This window comes from Bombina bombina, chromosome 5 (assembly GCF_027579735.1).
Source record: "Bombina bombina isolate aBomBom1 chromosome 5, aBomBom1.pri, whole genome shotgun sequence".
In the NCBI taxonomy this organism is placed as follows: domain Eukaryota; kingdom Metazoa; phylum Chordata; class Amphibia; order Anura; family Bombinatoridae; genus Bombina; species Bombina bombina.
In genome coordinates, this window is record NC_069503.1 from 1,124,428,740 (window position 1) to 1,124,452,343 (window position 23,604).

Genomic DNA, 23,604 nt, shown 5'->3' on the forward strand with positions numbered 1-23,604 from the left:
CGCTTTAAATATATCCAATACTTAAACGGATATGAAACCCAACATTTTTCTTTCATGATTCAGAGCGTGCAATTTTAAATAACTCTCTGTTTTACTTCTATTATCAAATTTTTCTTCATGCGCTTGGTAACTTTTGTTGAATAGCAGGGCTGTATGCTTAGGATCCGTCCAATTTCTGGAGCACTATTTGGTAGCAGTTTTGCAAGAATGTAATCCCTTTCAATTAGATAGCAGCACTATTTACTGCCATGTAGTGCTTCAGATGCCTATGTAGCTATCTCTTTAAAGTGAAAGTAAATTTGTCTGGTCTGCAACACATAGATGTATTCTATAATAATAATATATTGAGATCGCTATGTTTTTTTTTTATATTACTAATATGACTTTATTATTTTATTTATATTTTTTATACCGTGACCATCCTTGCTCCGCCCAACCTTTACTTCCTATCTTTTGGTGCCTTTACGTATAGAGCGGTCCCACCCGCTCTATACGTAGCAGAAATGTGCGTTCACGAGCACAGAACGCATTGCGCATGCGCAAATAGTCGATCGTGACTGCAATGCGCATGCGATTTTCTTCTTATCACCAGGTCTTCATATACAAAGCTAAGTGCATGCGCGAATCGGGAACGAGCCTCTGACATAATCCTAGGTACACTAGCTTTGCCGCATGCGCAATTAATTAGACTGTCTGATGACGTAGCTTCATGGCCACCGATCGGCAAGAAATTCAATTGGAAGGAAAAAAAAACGTGACCAGGAAGTAAACTGGCTATATAAAAACGGGCTGATTTGAAAATCGGAAAAATTGCACTTTATTTCCTGCGAAAAAGTTATTTAGATCAAACTTTAAAAAAACGATGAATTAAACTCCTATTATTTTTAACTAAACTATGTAACTGGGTATAGCAGACCACCTAACTTTACTTTCACTTTAACACAGAATATCCGTTGAACAAAGCTAATTTGATTATATAAGTAAATTGAAAACGTTTGTAAAATGTTATGCTCTGTCCGATTCACAAAATAACATTTTTGGTTCTGGGTTGCATATCCCTTTAAATTAGAGGTTTTTGAATATGAGCTCTCTCTATAGCATTCATATTCAAACTTTTCCATTTTCATATTTCCCTTTTATCAGTTGTTTGAAGTAAAAGCAATCTGCTGTAGCTTCATTTTACATATGTAGCATTTGTGCGCTGGGTCTTTCCTCATTCATCACTGTCAAGTCGTATCTGCATCCTATGATTCTAACTACCTGTGTACAGTCCCATACTGGCAGCAGAACAACGGTGTCATTAAGCACTGATTTTACACAGCAGAAAGCTTTGCTATTGCCAGTTTCAACTTCTGTGTTAGCAGGCGAAAAGAATACACCATGTTATAATTGCTGAATAAGATGCCATTGACCAAAATAAAGACCAAAATCAACTCAGCAATTTAATTTGGAAGTTAAAATCTGCATTCAATCATAAACCTTAAAAGTTTATACCTAAATTATCAATACATAACTTTCAACTTATAATACAAATGATGTTTAGTGAATTTAAAGTATGTGTGTTAAAGGGATTCCAGCCGCACTACACATTCTCTGGTTATTCTGCTTCACCATGGACTTGTAATACCAGATGGCACGCTAATACCAGTGGCACACTAATACCAGATGGCAAGCTAATACCAGTGGCACGCTAATACCAGATGGCACGCTAATACCAGTGGCACGCTAATACCAGATGGCACGCTAATACCAGTGGCACGCTAATACCAGATGGCACGCTAATACCAGTGGCACGCTAATACCAGATGGCACGCTAATACCAGTGGCACGCTAATACCAGATGGCACGCTAATTCCAGTGGCACGCTAATACCAGATGGCACGCTAATACCAGATGGCACGCTAATCTTAGTGTGGTCCTGTGATATTGATAGCTTCCCCTTGTAATTAAGGCCTTAGTGATGTATCCCTAAGTTTATTTTTTGTACAACTAATCTCAAGTCACCAGAGTAACAACAATGTGTTTATTTACCATTCAGCTCTTCATCTTACTTTTATTTGAATGGTGAATAAAAGCAACAAAATTAGGTAATTAGCATTATAAGTGCTGAGTTAAAACTTCCTTGATCTATGGAGTAAAATAAAGTGACTGTGGGGTAGATTTACCAATGTCTGTCCGACATAATATGCTGTCGGAATTTATCATTACACAAGCAGTTCACCAGAACTGCTTGTGTAATGCCGCCCCCTGCAGATCCGCTAGCAGGGGGTGTCAATCAGCCCGATCGTATAGGATCGGGTGGATTGAAGACCACAGCCTCAGAGGCAGTGGACAAGTTATGGAGCAGCCTGAAGGCACGTGCGGAAACAAGGAGAACAAGGACCATGCACATGCCAGATGCACGCTCCCTTCTATATACCAGGATAAACATCTGGATTGGATGCTTAAAACCCACAATTTTTCTTTCATGATTCAGATAGAACATACAATTTTAAACAAATTTCCATTGTACTTCTATTATCTTTTTTTCTTTGTGTTCTTGTTATCCTTTGTTGAAAAGTGGGAAGTAAGTTCAGGAGAGTGCATGTGTCTGCAGCACTATATTACAAAAAGGAATAAACTAGAGGGCGCTAAAAAGCTAGAAGTAACCAACACATTTATTCTTTGGACATCTAGTCAACATGTATATAATAAATATAAGAAAATTACTTGCAAAAATAACATTCCTAATGTTCAAATGTTTATCTGATCATACAATATTTAATATAAGGGACGTCTCTCTATGTTCTAAAATACAAATTACAAAATATACATACACAAAATATACATACTCAAAACAAAAACAAGCGTAGCAAATACAAAAAAAAATAGTAAGTAAAAATATAGAAAAAATGTTTTTAAAAATTATTTAAAATACATTATAAATTATACCACCTTAAGAGAAAAATATATGGCAAAAATAGATGAAAAATCCAAGTATACTTTCTGTAATGAACTTTCTTGTCCTCAACTTTTGTTCCAAGGAGACAATTAAGCTTCCAAATAAAAAATGTCTGTAAACTCAGACAGGAGATATTGCTACAAATATCAAGAATATTAGTATGGCCACAATGTAGCAGATATTCCGCTGAGTAAAGATAACTTCCAAAACAAAAAATGTCCGTAACTTCAGACAAGAGATATTGCTACAAATATCATCAGAGTTTTAATATGGTCACAAGGTAGCAAATACTCAACTGAGTGAAGATTGTATTGTATGCTCCTAGTTTTACGTGATACAGAAAAACTCTGTTAGGGAAATAAATATATCCTTCTTGAGACAGTCTTATACACCACACCGGATCCAAGTGCTCTCCGGTTAGCAACCTGATAGAAATTGGAACACTGCTCGCTTTCTTGAGACAGTTGGAGCAATCTCACTCACCCCTCTTCCTCCAAGTAGCGGCTTCTGATTCTAGGTTGAAAGTCACAGTTCCGGTGCGTGTAATTGCCGAAAGAGGACCCGGCAGCTATAATGTTTGCAGTCCAATACTTGATAAAACGAAATAGCCCGTTCTTAGCGTGTGTCACGTGCGTTCACTAGGTAAAAAAAATAAAAATAAATGCAGGACAACAGCTCAGCTTTTTGTTTTCAAAGTTATCTTTACTCAACGGAATATCTGCTACATTGTGGCCATACTAATATTTTTGATATTTGTGATATCTCCTGTCTGAGTTAACGGACATTATTGATTTGGAAGCTTAATTGTCTCCTTGGAGCAAAAGTTGAGGACACGTTCATTACAGAAAGTATACTTGAATTTTTCATCTATTTTTGCCATATATTTTTCTCTTAAAGTTGTATAATTTATAATGTATTTTAAATAATTTTTGAAAACATTTTTTCTATATTTTAACTTACTCATTTTTTATATTTGCTACCCTTGTTTTTGTCTATTTTGCAATTTGTATTTTAGAACATAGGGAGACGTCCCTTATATTAAATATTGTAGGATCAGATAAACATTTGAACATTAGTTTTTGTTTTGTTTTTTTCAAGTAATCTTCTTACATTTATTATATACATGTTGACTAGATGTCCAAAGAATAAATGTCTTTGTTAATTCTAGCTGTTTAGCGCCCTCTTGTTTATTCTTTGTGTAATTTTCTCCGTGTTCCACTTTCAGGGAGGTGGTTTAGGAGTGGCAAGTTGTAACTTTAGGCTCAGCGCTTTGTTTAAATCTCTTTCTCTGCAGCACTGTATGTCAGCAATTTTGCAACAAACTTATTACATTAGCAAGAGCACTAGATGGCAAAAACTACCTATCTAGATATCTCTTCAAAAAAGAATAGCATGAGAATGAAGCAAATTTAATAAAAGAAGTAAATTGGAAACTTGTATTCTCTATCTGAATCCTGAAAAAACATTTTTGAGTTTTATGTCCCTTTAAAGTCTCACTGCAATGGGAAATTTGGAGGTCACATAACTCTTTTTATACAGAGATACATTTGTTATTTTCTAATCAGCATTTTACATTTGTTCTGCATCACTTTTATCTGAAATGCACAAATTCAGCACAACTCTATCTATTAAACTTTTTATTTAAGTAGTGTAAGTTTTTATTTAAACGGTAAATGTACAAAACATTTGAATGTCACTTAAATATGTTTACTAGGCAAGTTTTTCTTCATTGTCTTCTAATATAAAGAAAATACAATCCAAAATCACCGGTACAGTTTCACACATTAAGTGAAAACTCTCTTTTAGGTGACAATTTGCTCTTGTAATGACAGGTAAAGCTGGCAGATGTTTAATGTTTAAGATGTGCTGTAAAAGTCAGCAATTTTATTCTCTGTTGGAGAAATTTATGTCTGTGGTTATTCTCTGTTAGCAGTATGTAAAGTATCAACACAAATAAATGATAAAGTACATAATAAAACATCTTTATGATATATTTTATATGTTGTATCTAGGGATGGGCGAATGTTTCTAAAAATTCGAAATTTAAAACGAAGTTTGATACATTCGTTCAAATCGAATTTCGAATGTTTCTATAACATTCTATTTTAGAATTTTAGTTTTTTAATTTTTCAATAAAATTTGAAAATATTTGTTCGAATAATAGAATGTTTAGCTTTGTATTCATTCAATTTTGAAATGTAATATTCGAATTCGAAATAGTATTTCTAGTCTAATACTGTTTTTTAAATGTAATATTCGAATTCGAATGTGATATTCGAATGTAACATTCAAATTTGAAATAGTATTTCTAGTCTAATACTGTTTTTTAAATGTAATATTCAAATTTGAATGTGACATTCGAATTTGAATGTAATAATCAAATTTGAAATAGTATTTCTAGTCTACAACTGTGTTCAATAAATGTAATATTTGAATTTGAATGCTTCATTCGAATTCCAAAGTCACATTTAAATTTGAAATAGTATTTCTAGTCTAATACTGTTTTTTAAATGTGATATTCTAATTTGAATGTGACATTCAAATTCGAATGTAACATTCCAATTTGATATAGTATTTCTATTCTACAACTGTGTTTAATAAATGTAATATTCGAATTTGAATGCTAAATTCGAATTTGAATGTAACATTCAAATTCAAAACAGTATTTCTAGTCTACAGCTGTGTTTAATAAATGTAATATTCGAATTTGAATGCTAAATTCGAATTTGAATGTAACATTCAAATTCAAAACAGTATTTCTAGTCTACAGCTGTGTTTAATAAGTGTAATATTTGAATTTGAATGCTACATTTTAATTCGAATGTCACATTTGAATTCATAATAGTATTTCTAGTCTAATACTGTGTTTTATAAATGTAATATTCAAATTTGAATGTCTACAACTGTGTTTTATAAATCTAATATTCAAATGTGATATTCGAAAACTGTAAATAACATTCGATAATAGAATTTTTAAGAATATTCGTTCTTATCAACATTCTATTATGTAAATCAAATTTCTACAATAACATTTGTTCTAACATTCAAATTCGAATATAAACACATTCGCCCATCCCTAGGTAGAGATTTTGGGAAATGCTGGCACATAGGCAAACCGTTGCCACATAGGCAAACCGTTGCCACTCACTATCACCTTTTTAGAAATCCCTTCGAGTTTATATTGTCATCCGGTTCTGAGATGCATACTATTAAAATAAAAATAAAAATATGCTTGATATAAATTCAGTATTTCCCATTTTCATTTTCCCTTCCTCCCTTCCCCTTTTCTATTAGTGTTTTATGTATGAAGATGGGTATTTCCATTATGCATGTGAACGGAGGATTACCCTAAGATAACCTTTGACTTAGTCACTGATTAGAATCACCTCTGTTGTTGTTATTTTTATAAGAGCATACATCATACGTGTATCTGTGACCAGTAACAGCTTGCCGGTTTTTATAATGTGCCTTACGATAAATCTGTTAGTTACCTATGAATATTTTATCCCTAGATCGGTGTGAGAGCAGGGAACTGACCGGTTCAACTGTGATTGCAAATCCTCCTCTTTGCTATATTGAGTGTACATTCGATCAGCTTGGATGTTAGATCCAGGGATTTACCCGATTATCAGTCTGTGTTTCTCTTCAGTGTTGTTGTTTAACACTGTTACCTTGGAAACGTCCTTACACGTCACTAAACTGATCATTTGATTGGTCAGCCGTGCCCCCCAGCAGAACCAATGAGCTAGCACTATACACTTCTCCTATCACCGCTGAGGGAGTACCATGACGTAACGAATACTTCAGCCTATAAATGTCTGCATTAGAGCCGGCCGCCCCACCTTTGATAAAGCTCTTTTGCGAAACATGTTAGGGGGAGTTGGGACGCTTAGGTCCCTCTCCGGTTGTGTGTTTTAAAATTTCTGTAACGGCCCTCGTGGGTCTAACTATAGTTCCGTAAACTTATTTTGACTTTTTACTATTTGGTAGTCCCTCTAATATTACTTCAGTTCTGCTCCGGTATCTTTGGTACTTGCTATTTTGTAATGTTTCCTGTCAATGACAGGATGGTATAATAGGTAATATTATCTTTAATCTTGTTTGGTAAAAATCTCCCAGCCAATACTCCTTTGGGAGTACCATTAGAAACTTTATTTGCTAACTATAAGGTTTAACCTTCACGCTCCCACACTGTCTAGTGTCTAATTAAAATAATTACAATTTTCGAACTATACAATCTTAGATAATTAAGAGAAATATACATGAAGATACTCAGTGGTAGCACTTTAGAGTGGGGAGAGCTAGGCGGTGTTTAATTATACTTATTCCTAAAGTCACATGACAACTGTGGCAGACTGTTAAATTGATTTATTTGACACTGCATTCCTCTCTCTATATATATATAGATATTCTATTTAAGGTTTATACTAGATAGAATTTAAATTGCACACGTGCAAATTCAGCTGGATCTCCTGAATATTAATGATCCCCCCAAAACCAATTGGGAGAGGGATTTGTGCTTTCTAATAAATACAGTTACACCAAACACACCTGATTGTTGTTTAGTTGAAATAAAATGTATTGTTTCTTAAATCGCTTATTCACTATAGCAAAAACTTGCATATAAATATTAATAAAATACCTACTCAGCTTTCTATGGTGTAATACCCACAGTGATATACCATCACCTCTAAATAATTACAGGTACAGCTAATTGCTACGGGTAAATCTCTACTATAAGAAAAATCTTGACTACTAGTTATCCCCCTAAACTAATTGGGAGAGGGTTGTGTGTCGTCCAAAACTACAGTATACCTATTGAGTTGTCTATGGTATTGTACCTACAGAATAATACAACTACCTTTTAGCGGTTACATTCATAGCCAACAGCTATAAGTTATATCCTTACTTTAGGTACTAGTGTAAGGGATTGGTCTTATCTTTACTGCACCCCCTCTATCCAGGGTCTATATATTAATACATACTAACCCAATCTATGTGGTACCATAAATATTGATTTTAAGAATATTAAATTCACCTCCTTTTGGGTGTAGTCATTGTACCCTACTATTATACCCCATCAGATGTGCAATTCAATCAATAGGATCATACTTAGATGGTTGGAGATCTGAAATATCAATTACCAGGATATATACTTTGTTCTAGTATTTGGGCACTGTGTGATTTGAATATTGCCAGTAGATACATACCCTCAGTGGGCAGGTAATATTGTTAAATACTAAATATTTACTGTCTCCATCACGTTTATAAATATATAGATTCACACCCAAATAACTTGTGCTATTTGACTCACTTTAGGCCATACAACTGACTATCAGGGATATTATTTACTTCATATATTTGTAAACTCTAATTGGATTATAAGGACGGTTTTTCAGTTACACTGATTCACCCTCACGCTATCTAATATCAACCGAGTTTGCTTTTGTTTGGTACCCCAAACCCCACTTCTGAGCATTTGGTAAATCTTTTTCTATCTTAGATTTAATCACACTACTTTAATCCCATGTCTGGGGAGATATCTGGATCCCTTCCCCAGTCAGTGTGTCCATACGCTCTGTGGCTGTTGGAGGAGACCTATATTATAATTTACCTATATTGTACCGGTACCCACACATTCTTGCCCCACTGCTACCTGGAGCAGTACCTTTATCCTCTTACCTTGGGGGGCCCCTCTTGTTACAGTGTTTTTAATTGCGTGTATCATTTCAATTTGTTTTTATTGTGAAATAAAAGTTAAGTTTTAAACGTCTCTATGCAGACAGAATGTTCTTGCATGGATCCTTTCTATCCTGTATCTAATATTGACATATGCTTATCTAATTGTTGAGTGCTATCTATGTACATTGCTTGTTCAGTCCTGTACTGAATCTGTTTCGTATATTTCTCTCCACATATGTACAGCACCCGCCCTCTAGTTATTGATTATGGTACCCCCTACTGTTTGGGATTGATTATAATTATTAGGGCAACAATTCCAGTAGTGCCATCGTCATCCCTTTTCTCCTTGTATGACAAGACTTCATTGCTGTTGTTTCAACAGTTTCTAGGACGATAGAGCACACCACCTAACTAATCCTTATATTTTTGATTGTGATAGAAAGACCGTGACACAGAACAAGAATACAAAAATGGCTGATATTATTAGTAAGGACCGCACGGAAAGACAGTCTAAAAGATCAATAGACTTGGATAATATGTTTAAAAATACATCAAGGGAGAATGTAATATCCTCATTATCATTAGATGCTGCCCTAAAAGAGGTACACAAAAACATGCTCAAACAAGAAAAAGTATGGTGGGATCAAAAGTTTTTTGACAGATATATTGAACAAAAACTCATCCCGAGAGGCTTGAGGATTCAACTGTTCCCGGCCTACAAATTTGAAAATCCAATCCTGACAGAGGAATGGGAGACCGCTCTCTCTGAATGTTCTGTCAAACTTATGAACATCCTTGTCAAACATGACAAGGAAAAGTATGAAAAACTAGAAACATTAATCCAGGAACAGTACACCCAATTAAAAACTTTTGAAACCAATAATGATTTCGAAAAACTGTACAAAAACTATCAGAAGGAATTAGATCAATACATTAAAGAAATCAAAGATACCAAACAGGGCAAATTGATCAGAGACATAAATGACTATAAAGAAAAAAAGATTTACAAGTGGAGAAGGAGGAATTTTTATAATAATACATCTAGATCCTACCAAAACAACACAATCCAAAGTGATGTGTCTGATACTGATGGTGAGGATAATGAGACCTTAGAGGACAACAGCACTCCGTCCACTTCCTCAACCACAAATTTCACTTTACCATCAAGGAATAAAAGAAAATCTTTTTTAGATTCTGGCATACAAGACGAGGCCGAACCTCCAGACGAGGCAAAAAATTTAAACAAAAGACCCACCCGATCCAGGGGTCACCCCAGAGTATCTCACAGAGGAGGAGGTCGAACGACAAGGAGAGCAGCCAGCCCGTTCTCCCAGATGCGATTACAGCACTAAAAGTGATTAATCTCTCGGAGCATACACTGTCTGCAATGGATATATCTGTACTTTCCAAAGGTCTATCATATTGTCCCACTGGTACTTTGAACAAATTCGAAGTGATTAAAGACATACAGCTTTTCGTTAGAAAATTGGGCTTAAAAAAGTTTTTTGCCAAAAATACTGATCCTAGCTTCACAGAAGATGATTTGGCTGCTCTTAGTGATTTGGAACAATTATCTGAAGAAACCAGTCAGGAAGCAACTAACTGGAGGAATAATCTAAAAACCAAATCCAAATTTATTCCTAAAAATACTACTTCCTCCCATTTAGACACATTCAACCAATTAGTCTGTCAGGAAATTTCACAGATGAGAACTCCCCACTCAGGGAGTAATTTAAATTCGGAAGAGAAATTGGCTTTGAAAAAGATACAAGATTGGGACGATGTGGTAATCAGGGAGGCGGATAAAGGTGGCAACATTGTCATTTGGCCTAAAGAAATGTATATGAAACAGGTGGATAAACAACTAAAAAACAGACAATGTTATCAAAAACTGTTTAACAATCCAAGTGAGGCTTACCTGAAAATTTACAATAAGATCATCAAAGAGGCAAATGATAGAGGCATAATAAATACCCTGGAAACCAAATTTCTATCAGTTAAAGAACCGAAAGTAGCCACATTCTATCTCATCCCGAAAGTCCACAAAAATATCAACACACCGCCGGGCAGGCCAATTGTTTCGGGCAATGAGTGCCTCTCTGAACATGCCAGCCAATATGTCGATTACCGGCTTAGAGAATTTGTTGAAGCTTTACCGTCGTTCGTAAAAGACACGATGGAGGTGTTACACAGGATAGACAATATTAATGTCAAGAAAGAAACATGGTTAGTGACTGCTGACGTTGAGGCCCTCTATACATCTATTGCCCATGACCGTGGCCTTAAAGCAGTGGAGTTCTTTTTAGAAGAGGGTTCAAAAGAGGAACCCATGCATGATTCATTCATTTTGAAACTATTAGAATTCATACTGAAATACAACTTCTTCACTTTTGCTAACCAATTCTACTTACAAATACAAGGCACGGCCATGGGCACGGCCTGTGCACCCACCTATGCCAATATCTTCCTCGGGTGGTGGGAGCGAAAATGTGTATTCACGGATTCTATGACCGAAGAGACGAACCAGATACCTCTCTGGATTCGGTACATAGACGACATTATGTTCCTATGGGAAGGCACACGAGAGGATCTGGATATATTCTTGAGTAAACTTAATGAGAATTCTCTGAATATTAAATTAACTTACAATTTGAGTCAATCTAAAATTGAATTTTTAGACTTGACCATCTTTAAGGATGAAGATGGTAAAATCCATACAGATCTATACCGTAAACCGACTGCCACCAATAGTTTGCTGCACAAAACTAGTGCCCATGCACCTGGAACCACCAAATCACTACCCATTGGGGAATTTCTCCGGATCAGACGAAACTGTAGTGATCTGGATCTATTCAAATCACAGGCTAAAGATCTGGAGAAGAGATTAGTCGACCGAGGATACAGCAAACGCGGGATCAAAAAAGCAAGGACTAGGGCGCTTAAAATGGAACGGTCAGATTTACTCAGAAAAAAGACCAAAAAAGACCAAGATGCCCAGACCAGATTAATATTGACCTATAATCCATCCGTGCACCTAATAACCAGAATTATCAACAAACACTGGTCCATTCTCCAACTAGATCAAGATCTGAAACCAAATATTGGGGACTCTGTTAAAGTTGGATACAGAAGAAGTAAAAATATTAAGGACCTTGTATCTACAAGTCACTTCCAAGTGAAGAAAACCAAGACAGCCATTGTCCCTGGCTCTTTTCCGTGTGGCTCATGTTCCAGCTGCAAACACATCATAAAAAGTGATAGCATCCATGATAGATTCGGACGAACAGATCGTATAAAACATTACATCAGCTGCACTACTCAAAGTGTCATATACGCTTTACATTGCCCCTGCCCGAAGATATATGTTGGCATGACGAGCCGCAAGTTACATCGTAGACTGCAAGAACATATTCGAAACATTAAAAATGCAGGCAAAGACTTGGAAGAGGATAAGCCCTTGACTTCTGTGGCTCTACATTTTTTGCAGTACCACCAATCTAATCCTTCAAGATTGAAATGCCAGGGAATGGAAAAAGTTTCCCTTGGCATTCGGGGAGGCAACTTGGAGCAAGCTCTGTTAAGATCAGAATGTAGGTGGATCTACTTGCTTGACTGTGTTGACCCTAAGGGACTTAACGAACAGAATAACTATGCATGTTTCTTATAATATAAAAATTCCTTATGAACAAATCTAGTACCATTATTTGACATAACCCTGAGGTGATTTTAATTTAAAGGGGTTTACTACAATGGCCACCCCTCTCCGTACTTTCAAACTCCATATTTATTTACCCTCGGTCTTCCCTCCTCAAACAGAGGTCAATTTTTTCATCATAATACAAATTATTTTCATCAGTATTTCCATGTTTATTCTTATGTTTTTTTAAAGCACAGTCATTGTGGTGTAATTACACTCCGTAACCTAAGAAGGTGATTTTTAATATAAACTATTTTCACTCTTATCCATTCTTTGGCTATTTTCACACCCTATTGGGATTATGCAAAAAATACATTCTATTTACACATTATCACTATGCGGAACTTATATTTGTTCCGTTATTAATGTTTACATTTCACCATATCTGACTATTACCCTCTTATTTTTTAATTAAAATTTGTATTATAATGTATCTAATATTCCGGGGCCACAAAAGCCCCCTTATCACGCACCACAGCACTTTGATGTTCACATTTTTCCCACACACCTTTTATCTTAGTAATCACCAGCTTCTTATAGGGTGTTTTATTTCACATGATCACATTTTCACCCCACATAGGCAAACCGTTGCCACTCACTATCACCTTTTTAGAAATCCCTTCGAGTTTATATTGTCATCCGGTTCTGAGGTGCATACTATTAAAATAAAAATAAAAATATGCTTGATATAAATTCAGTATTTCCTATTTTCATTTTCCCTTCCTCCCTTCCCCTTTTCTATTAGTGTTTTATGTATGAAGATGGGTATTTCCATTATGCATGTGAACGGAGGATTACCCTAAGATAACCTTTGACTTAGTCACTGATTAGAATCACCTCTGTTGTTGTTATTTTTATAAGAGCATACATCATACGTGTATCTGTGACCAGTAACAGCTTGCCGGTTTTTATAATGTGCCTTACGATAAATCTGTTAGTTACCTATGAATATTTTATCCCTAGATCGGTGTGAGAGCAGGGAACTGACCGGTTCAACTGTGATTGCAAATCCTCCTCTTTGCTATATTGAGTGTACATTCGATCAGCTTGGATGTTAGATCCAGGGATTTACCCGATTATCAGTCTGTGTTTCTCTTCAGTGTTGTTGTTTAACACTGTTACCTTGGAAACGTCCTTACACGTCACTAAACTGATCATTTGATTGGTCAGCCGCGCCCCCCAGCAGAACCAATGAGCTAGCACTATACACTTCTCCTATCACCGCTGAGGGAGTACCATGACGTAACGAATACTTCAGCCTATAAATGTCTGCATTAGAGCCGGCCGCCCCACCTTTGATAAAGCTCTTTTGCGAAACATGTTAGGGGGAGTTGGGACGCTTAGGTCCCTCTCCGGTTGTCTGTTTTAAAATTGCTGTAACGGCCCTCGCGGGTCTACCTATAGTTCCGTAAACTTATTTTGACTTTTTACTATTTGGTAGTCCCTCTAATATTACTTCAGTTCTGCTCCGGTATCTTTGGTACTTGCTATTTTGTAATGTTTCCTGTCAATGACAGGACGGTATAAATAGGTAATATTATCTTTAATCTTGTTTGGTAAAAATCTCCCAGCCAATACTCCTTTGGGAGTACCATTAGAAACTTTATTTGCGAGAGGCGGATCTTCCTGTTGGGGCGGAGCTACCAGGTGCTGCAGGTGCTACAGGTGCTGCAGGTGAACTGGAACTTCGTATGACTCCCGGGTGTGAGCATTTTCACCTCCCCACTACGCAGTGCTCCTTGCCTAGCCGAGAGAGTCGACCGGGCTGGAGCAAGTGGCTATCATAGTCGGCGAGACGGAAGATCCCCAAGACACCACTGCTTAGTGGTTCAAGCAACTCCACCGGTGCTTTTCTCCCCTGACTATCAGACCCCGTTACAGCTAAACGGAACAGGGCTCCGAGGTGAGGAGACGAGGAGGGGTCCTCCATAGCTGGTTTTGCCAGACGCTGTCACCGGTCTTTACTTACGCTGCCCGGACAGGTGACGGGCCGATATCGTGGCTCCCTGGCGGATGCTCCATTCCTTCCTTCAAACAGCAGGGAAGTTTGTTGGTGTTATCCCTGCAAGAATTCGACACTAAAGAGACCTCTACCCTGACCTGGTTTGGGGCACAAGTTACAAGCTTTGCAGTTGCCGACCTAAGCCGAGCTATGTGGGATAGCTATCCGCGCTGAAGAAATCAAGAGAGGTGCTCTCCCTGTGCCTGCCAAACTTGGCAGACGCGGTATACGGACCGTGTGCATACAACTGATCAGAAGGGGGACGGATAAGTCCCGCGGCTCCCAGTGGCTGGTGTACTAAAAACCCGAATCAAACTGCACAAAAGACGTTTGGCGCTGCTTCTATTAAGACCACAGGATCTAAGTAAAATACAGGTTACCCTGTGCTGGAAGTTAAGGTACAGACTGTGGGGTTTTGGGGAATAAAGGAGCCCTCCTAGGCGGATTGCCTGACTTCAAGTGAACTGTGGTAGATATCTAATCTCCATATATCGTTAAAAACATAATGAAAACGGCTACAATTGGGATATTGACTTACAATAACTCACAATAACTCTAACCAAGGGAACTGTTTTGTGGTATCTTTTCTTTGTCTACATTATCCAGTGACTGAAACACTCTTATATAGGGAAAAGACACCCTGCTCCCTCCCCGCTGCATATATATACCTTAGTCCGGGACTTTATGATATATGTATGTAATATATATTCAAGGTTTAAAATTGCATAAGAGCTAACCTTTTTTTCTTTTTTAAAGGGAAAAGAAGGGGAAAAAAAAGGGGGGGAAAAGCCCTAAAACCCTTAGAGTAATAAATGCATTGCTCTCTCTTTGGAAACACTGATAATAATGTATTATCTTTAGCATTTATTGTATAACATCGAATAAGTATGTATTGATATTGGACCTGTCTACCTGGGTATACTCAAACTAGTACATGGCCCTACTTTTGTTTAATAGCACGAATTTCACATTTTTTGTTTCTTTTTTTTTTTTTTTCTCTCCACTTGTAGTATACTAATTATAGTAACAGGAATATTTGCTAGTGCAGCAAACCTCCCTAGAAACACAACTAATTTAATATTACCTTAGACTAGGTAACTGATTATCACGACACAACTCACTAAAGACATATCAACAACACGTTTGTAGACTAACAGAGCTGTAAAATAAGTTATAGCTGTAAAATAAGTTAAATCACGCTTATAATTGCACTCTATCACGTTTTTTCTTTTTTTTTTTAAAGGGCTGTGTCCATGGAGAGATTTATCTCCCAGGGAAAAGGTAGTTCTCCAATCATGCCCCCCAAACTTAGGGGAGATAGAAAAGGTATTAAACAAATAGAGGGATGTGCAGACACTTCCCAAGATAAAGCTGGTCTTAATATACCTAATTGTGACATGATGGAATTAGTTTCAGAAATATCTAAAATGGTCACTCCTCAATTTGACTCACTTAAACAAGAAATTAAACAAGAAATCAACGGGTTAACAAATGAGGTTAGACAATTTTCTACACGACTAGATGAAGCTGAAGTTAGAATATCAGAACTAGAGGATAGGTTTAACTTACAAGATCCTATTGTAACATCCCATGTCAAATTAATATCTATATTACAAGCGAGAGTAGAAGATTTAGAGGATCGATCTAGACGCAATAACCTGAGGGTTATTGGCCTCCCTGAGATACCTGAGTACAAGGATTTAATGCAATTTGCTTCCTCTAGTCTTCCCCAATTATTGAATATCCAACAACTGCCTCAACCAGTGCATATTGAAAGGGTTCATAGAGTAGGCCCAATTCGTTCTAATTCTGATGGCAAGAGCAAACCCAGACCCATTATCATTAAGTTCCTAAATTTCCAAGATAAAATACTATATCTTAGGTACTATAAGAAACTTAATCCATTTCTAATTAACCAGCATAAAATCATGTTGTTTTCAGACTTTTCAAACGAAACATTAGTAAAAAGGAGAGAGATGTCACCTTTTTTTCTCAAACTTATGAACGCCAACTTTGATATAAGGCTAATATATCCAGCTAAACTTATTGTTTTAAGGGAGGGGAAGACTACAACTTTGAATAGTGTAGCGGAAGCTGATATGTTTTGCAGAACAGTTGGTTTAGTATAGGTTAATTTAAACTGTACTTCAATAGAGTCAAGACACTGTGATGGAGTTTAAAAATGTATCGTTTTGTTTTTATACGTTTTACTTGTTATATGGTTTGGTGTTTCTTTTTCATTTTTTTTTTTTTTTTTTTTTTTTTTCCTTTCTTATGCCTTCTTTCTTTCTTTCCTTTTTTTTTTTTTCCCTTTTTTCTTCCTCCCCATAGTATTCAAATTTTCAGCCCTTTTTTAATTTAATGGGAACCGAACCACTCAAATTTCTTTCTTGGAATGTGGGGGGCATCACCTCCCCGATTAAAAGGAAAATGATCATTAAACATCTTGGGCGATATAAACCCGATATTGTATTGATCCAAGAAACCCATTTAAAAGATCTGGAAACACCTAAACTTAAAATGAGATGGGTTGGGGAGGTTATTGCTGCCCCTTATGATGGTAGGAAGAGAGGGGTTGCGATCCTTTTTAATAAGAATCTAAACTATAAGATAGAAGCTTGTGAAATAGATCCGGAAGGCCGGTATCTGGTTCTTGAGATAATCATCAACAAAATAATGTTTGTCTTGTGTAATATATACGGTCCGAATAATTTAGATTTTAATTTCTGGAATGTTCTGTCAGTACAACTGTCAAAATATGCTGGCCAAAATTTAATAATTGCTGGTGATATGAATATAATATCTATGCCTAATCTTGATAGGTTAAGTCCCAAGACAGCTTCTAGAAGAGATAGGAAGCAACGTATATTGCAGAAATTTTGTTTTGAACTAGGGCTTCAGGACATATGGCGTGTGCACAATCCTGACACTAGAGCATACACGTGTGTCTCAAAAGGACATCAAACACTCTCTAGATTGGATATGTTTTTAGTATCAGAAGTACTTAGTGGAATGAATATGACACCAGATATTAAAGAAATTGCAATCTCAGACCACGCCATTATCTCCCTAGAATTTAATACTAGAGATCTCCAAACACGTAACCCTAATACGTTTTTTTTTCCTAAATATTTAATAAATAATGTTAAATTTCAGAACTGGCTTAAGAATAAGTGGGGGGAATTCTATAAATTTAATTTATCATATCTGGGAAAAATTGAAATATTTTGGGAATCGGCCAAAGCTGTGCTACGGGGGGATATTAAAGCATATCTTTGTTTGCTTAAAAAAAAAACACGATATAAAGAAACCCAACTATCTAATAACGTTAAAAATACTTATAATGCTTATGTAGCCAGTCAAACACAAGTATTATGGCAGAAATATATTGATGCCAAATCAGCTCGAGATGTTTTTCTGCAACAAAAAACAACACAAGAGGATATTAAGCAGAGGGCACTTTACGGAGGTCATACAGGCAGATCCGCAAAATTCCTAGCAAAGATTACTAAGATTACAAATAAGCATATCATCACTGCGATAAAAGTTGGCACAGACAGATTTACTAATAATGCAGATATTGAGAAGACTTTTTTTAAGTTCTTTCAGGATTTATATAAAGCAGATAAGTTAACACCAGACAAGAGAGAATCATTTTGGGATCAAATTACACTACCCAAACTTTCACCCGCCATTATACAACAATTAAATTCCCCGATATCTTTAGAAGAGGTTGTAGACGGAATTCAGTCGGCTAAACTGAATAAGGCTCCAGGACCTGATTTTCTTCCTGCGGAGTTTTATAGAATCCTGCAAGACCAGATTGCTCCTACAATTCATAAATTATTTAATTTTTATTATTCTTCTGATACTAAATGTTCATCTTTTTTTACAGCTTCAAACATCTCACTAATTCTCAAGAAAAATAAAGATCCCGAACTGTCGGGTTCATACAGGCCAATTTCACTCCTAAACTGTGATTACAAACTCTTAACTGCTATTCTAGCTAATAGACTTAAACCGCATCTTAATCAAATAATCCATGAAAACCAAACGGGATTCATGACTGGTAGAAATCCAATTAAAAATATACGTAAGTTGATGTTAACACTAGATTTTTTTTGGAATAAGTTCAAACATCTTAAAAAAAAATCTACAACAGACCTAGCCATACTAACATTAGATGCGGAGAAAGCATTTGATTACATCAGTTGGGATCATCTTTTTTTTACTTTGGAGCAATTTGGTTTTGCAGGTCAGTTTGCTGATTGTATTAGATCGATATATAGTAAACCAGTATCTTCAATCATTGTCAATGGCTCATTAACTGAGCGATTCAGCTTACAGAGAGGAACTAGACAAGGCTGCCCAATCTCTCCACTTCTCTTTAATCTTGCGATAGAACCCCTTGCGATCCTTCTACGTCAGAATTTAAGTGGTATAATGGTAGGTCGGGAGAAGTTTGTACTGTCACTTTATGCTGACGACTTACTGCTGTACCTTAGTAATCTTAGTGTGAGTCTCCCAAAAATACTATTAGATATTAAATTGTTCGGTATTATCTCAGGATATAGGATTAATCTCTCTAAATCGGAACTCTTATGGATTAATAAACTACCTGGGAATAAGATTAGTCATCCGTTTAGAGAGACAACGCAAATTACATATTTAGGGATAACTCTAAGTAAAAACCCACATGACTGGTATAACTTAAATTTTCCGGAAGTATTCAAAATTTGCAAAAAAAAACTCGAAGATTGGGCACATTTACCTATCTCTCTAACAGCTAGGGCAATGTTAATTAAAACCATTTTATTCCCTAAAATTTTGTATCTACTCCAAAATATCCCATTATTCTTATACCAATCTGATATTCGATTATTTAACTGTTTATGTTCACGGTTTATCTGGAAAGGTACTAAACCACGCATTGCATTAAAACGACTAATGAATCCTAGATTAGCGGCAGGTTTAACATTTCCTAATCTTAAGCAATATAACATAGTAACATTAATAAAAATAGCGCTAGACTGGATCACGGAAAAAGAATATATTTCTTTTCTGCAATGTGAATCTAACTTAATAGCTCCTTTTAGTCTTAAAGCAATTTTACATTGTCCATTAACCCAGTTACCATCTATGGCTTGCAATTTAATAACTATTAAAAATATAGTTAGGGCTTGGCAAGAGTATTGTTTAGAATGTCATATACTCCCTTATGTTTCTGAATTCCTACCAATCAGGGGTAACCCCAAGTTTATTCCGGGATACTCTAACATTATTTTTTTAGAATGGGAAAATAAAGGCTTAAAATGGATCAGCCAACTTATTAGATCAGATTCTTACGTGGAATCCTTTACCGATATTTGTAGTAAGTTTGGTCTTACAAGGAGAGATTTCTACGCATACTTACAGATACGCCACTACATTGATGAACTGAAACAAACTTATAGCTTAAATTGGTCCCTAGGGGATCTTACCCCTAGAATTAAACTATATCAAAATGGCATATATTCCATCTCCCCATTGTATACTATGTTGAATGCCCTTTCTACAAAGGCACAATTAGAATTTCTTCAAATTAAGTGGCAATTGTACTTTCCAAATATTACAATAGATGATATATCTGACAGTTTTAAAATTACCGAAAATTCAGCGGTTATGACATCTTGGCGGGAGACGCATCTAAAATTATTATTCAACGTCTATATTACACCAGAAAAAAAATCCAAGTGGTATAAAACTAAGTACCTATGTACAAGGTGCAGTAGCAGTAATGCTAATATCTTTCATTGTTTCTGGTCTTGCCCGAAAATCGCCCAATTCTGGGCTAAAATCAATTATTGGATAAATATGGTACTCCATTTAAATTTCGAGATAACCTCAACAAACGTGTTTTTTTTGCTTAAATACTCAGAGTATCGTTTAAATCATAATTTGATCAATACTATGGTTTTTATTGCTCGCAATCTTATCTTAAGATCATGGAAGTCTCATAAAACCCCCAGTTTTGCACAATTTAAAAAAATAATAATAGCCCAAAGTACAATAGAACAGATGCAGATCCTTAATATAAAGAACGAGCAATTCGAAAATTATTTTAAAAAATGGTTAGTGGTTATTAAATCTATGCCAATTCAAGCCCAAAGACAATTAGTTAAGCCCTTGATAAACTTGGAGTTTGTTCAAATGAATATATATGCTGGATATTTTCCCGGTAACTGGCTGGACTAAAATTAAAATTAAAATAAATAACATGACCCTAGGTAATAGCATTACTCCCTTAGGTTATGTTATACCCCGGAGATAGATAGAAGATGTAGGACTCTCCCTTCTTCCCCCTTCTTTTTTTTTTTTTTTTTTTTTTTCGCTTCTCTCTTTTTTTTTTTTTTTTTTCTTTCTTTTCCTATTATTTTATGATTACATACAAAATACCAGCATTGAGCATATATTATTATATTGAAGTTACTACAAAATTGTTTATTAGTTGTTTAAACTATGGATAACTCTTCTTCTTGTTTTTGTATCCGGATAACAGACTCTGTTAGGTATATTTTATTTCCTTATTATGTTTTTGATGCTCTGTATACAATGTTGGTTCACAATAAAAGATTATATAAAAAAAAAAAAAAAAAGAAACTTTATTTGCTAACTATAAGGTTTAACCTTCACGCTCCCACACTGTCTAGTGTCTAATTAAATTAATTACAATTTTCGAACTATACAATCTTAGATAATTAAGAGAAATATACATGAAGATACTCAGTGGTAGCACTTTAGAGTGGGGAGAGCTAGGCGGTGTTTAATTATACTTATTCCTAAAGTCACATGACAACTGTGGCAGACTGTTAAATTGATTTATTTGACACTGCATTCCTCTCTCTATATATATATAGATATTCTATTTAAGGTTTATACTAGATAGAATTTAAATTGCACACGTGCAAATACAGCTGGATCTCCTGAATATTAATGATCCCCCCAAAACCAATTGGGAGAGGAATTTGTGCTTTCTAATAAATACAGTTACACCAAACACACCTGATTGTTGTTTAGTTGAAATAAAATGTATTGTTTCTTAAATCGCTTATTCACTATAGCAAAAACTTGCATATAAATATTAATAAAATACCTACTCAGCTTTCTATGGTGTAATACCCACAGTGATATACCATCACCTCTAAATAATTACAGGTACAGCTAATTGCTACGGGTAAATCTCTACTATAAGAAAAATCTTGACTACTAGTTATCCCCCTAAACTAATTGGGAGAGGGTTGTGTGTCGTCCAAAACTACAGTATACCTATTGAGTTGTCTATGGTATTGTACCTGCAGAATAATACAACTACCTTTTAGCGGTTACATTCATAGCCAACAGCTATAAGTTATATCCTTACTTCAGGTACTAGTGTAAGGGATTGGTCTTATCTTTACTGCACCCCCTCTATCCAGGGTCTATATATTAATACATACTAACCCAATCTATGTGGTACCATAAATATTGATTTTAAGAATATTAAATCCACCTCCTTTTGGGTGTAGTCATTGTACCCTACTATTATACCCCATCAGATGTGCAATTCAATCAATAGGATCATACTTAGATGGTTGGAGATCTGAAATATCAATTACCAGGATATATACTTTGTTCTAGTATTTGGGCACTGTGTGATTTGAATATTGCCAGTAGATACATACCCTCAGTGGGCAGGTAATATTGTTAAATACTAAATATTTACTGTCTCCATCACGTTTATAAATATATAGATTCACACCCAAATAACTTGTGCTATTTGACTCACTTTAGGCCATACAACTGACTATCAGGGATATTATTTACTTCATATATTTGTAAACTCTAATCGGATTATAAGGACGGTTTTTCAGTTACACTGATTCACCCTCACGCTATCTAATATCAACCGAGTTTGCTTTTGTTTGGTACCCCAAACCCCACTTCTGAGCATTTGGTAAATCTTTTTCTATCTTAGATTTAATCACACTACTTTAATCCCATGTCTGGGTAGATATCTGGATCCCTTCCCCAGTCAGTGTGTCCATACGCTCTGTGGCTGTTGGAGGAGACCTATATTATAATTTACCTATATTGTACCGGGTACCCACACATTCTTGCCCCACTGCTACCTGGAGCAGTACCTTTATCCTCTTACCTTGGGGGGGCCCCTCTTGTTACAGTGTTTTTAATTGCGTGTATCATTTCAATTTGTTTTTATTGTGAAATAAAAGTTAAGTTTTAAACGTCTCTATGCAGACAGAATGTTCTTGCATGGATCCTTTCTATCCTGTATCTAATATTGACATATGCTTATCTAATTGTTGAGTGCTATCCATGTACATTGCTTGTTCAGTCCTGTACTGAATCTGTTTCTTAAAACGAAGTTTGATACATTCGTTCAAATCGAATTTTGAATGTTTCTATAACATTCTATTTTAGAATTTTAGTTTTTTAATTTTTCAATAAAATTTGAAAATATTTGTTCGAATAATAGAATGTTTAGCTTTGTATTCATTCAATTTTGAAATGTAATATTCGAATTCGAAATAGTATTTCTAGTCTAATACTGTTTTTTAAATGTAATATTCGAATTCGAATGTGATATTCGAATGTAACATTCAAATTCGAAATAGTATTTCTAGTCTAATACTGTTTTTTAAATGTAATATTCAAATTTGAATGTGACATTCGAATTTGAATGTAACAATCAAATTCGAAATAGTATTTCTAGTCTACAACTGTGTTCAATAAATGTAATATTTGAATTTGAATGCTTCATTCGAATTCCAAAGTCACATTTAAATTTGAAATAGTATTTCTAGTCTAATACTGTTTTTTAAATGTGATATTCTAATTTGAATGTGACATTCAAATTCGAATGTAACATTCCAATTTGATATAGTATTTCTATTCTACAACTGTGTTTAATAAATGTAATATTCGAATTTGAATGCTAAATTCGAATTTGAATGTAACATTCAAATTCAAAACAGTATTTCTAGTCTACAGCTGTGTTTAATAAATGTAATATTCGAATTTGAATGCTAAATTCGAATTTGAATGTAACATTCAAATTCAAAACAGTATTTCTAGTCTACAGCTGTGTTTAATAAGTGTAATATTTGAATTTGAATGCTACATTTTAATTCGAATGTCACATTTGAATTCGTAATAGTATTTCTAGTCTAATACTGTGTTTTATAAATGTAATATTCAAATTTGAATGTCTACAACTGTGTTTTATAAATCTAATATTCAAATGTG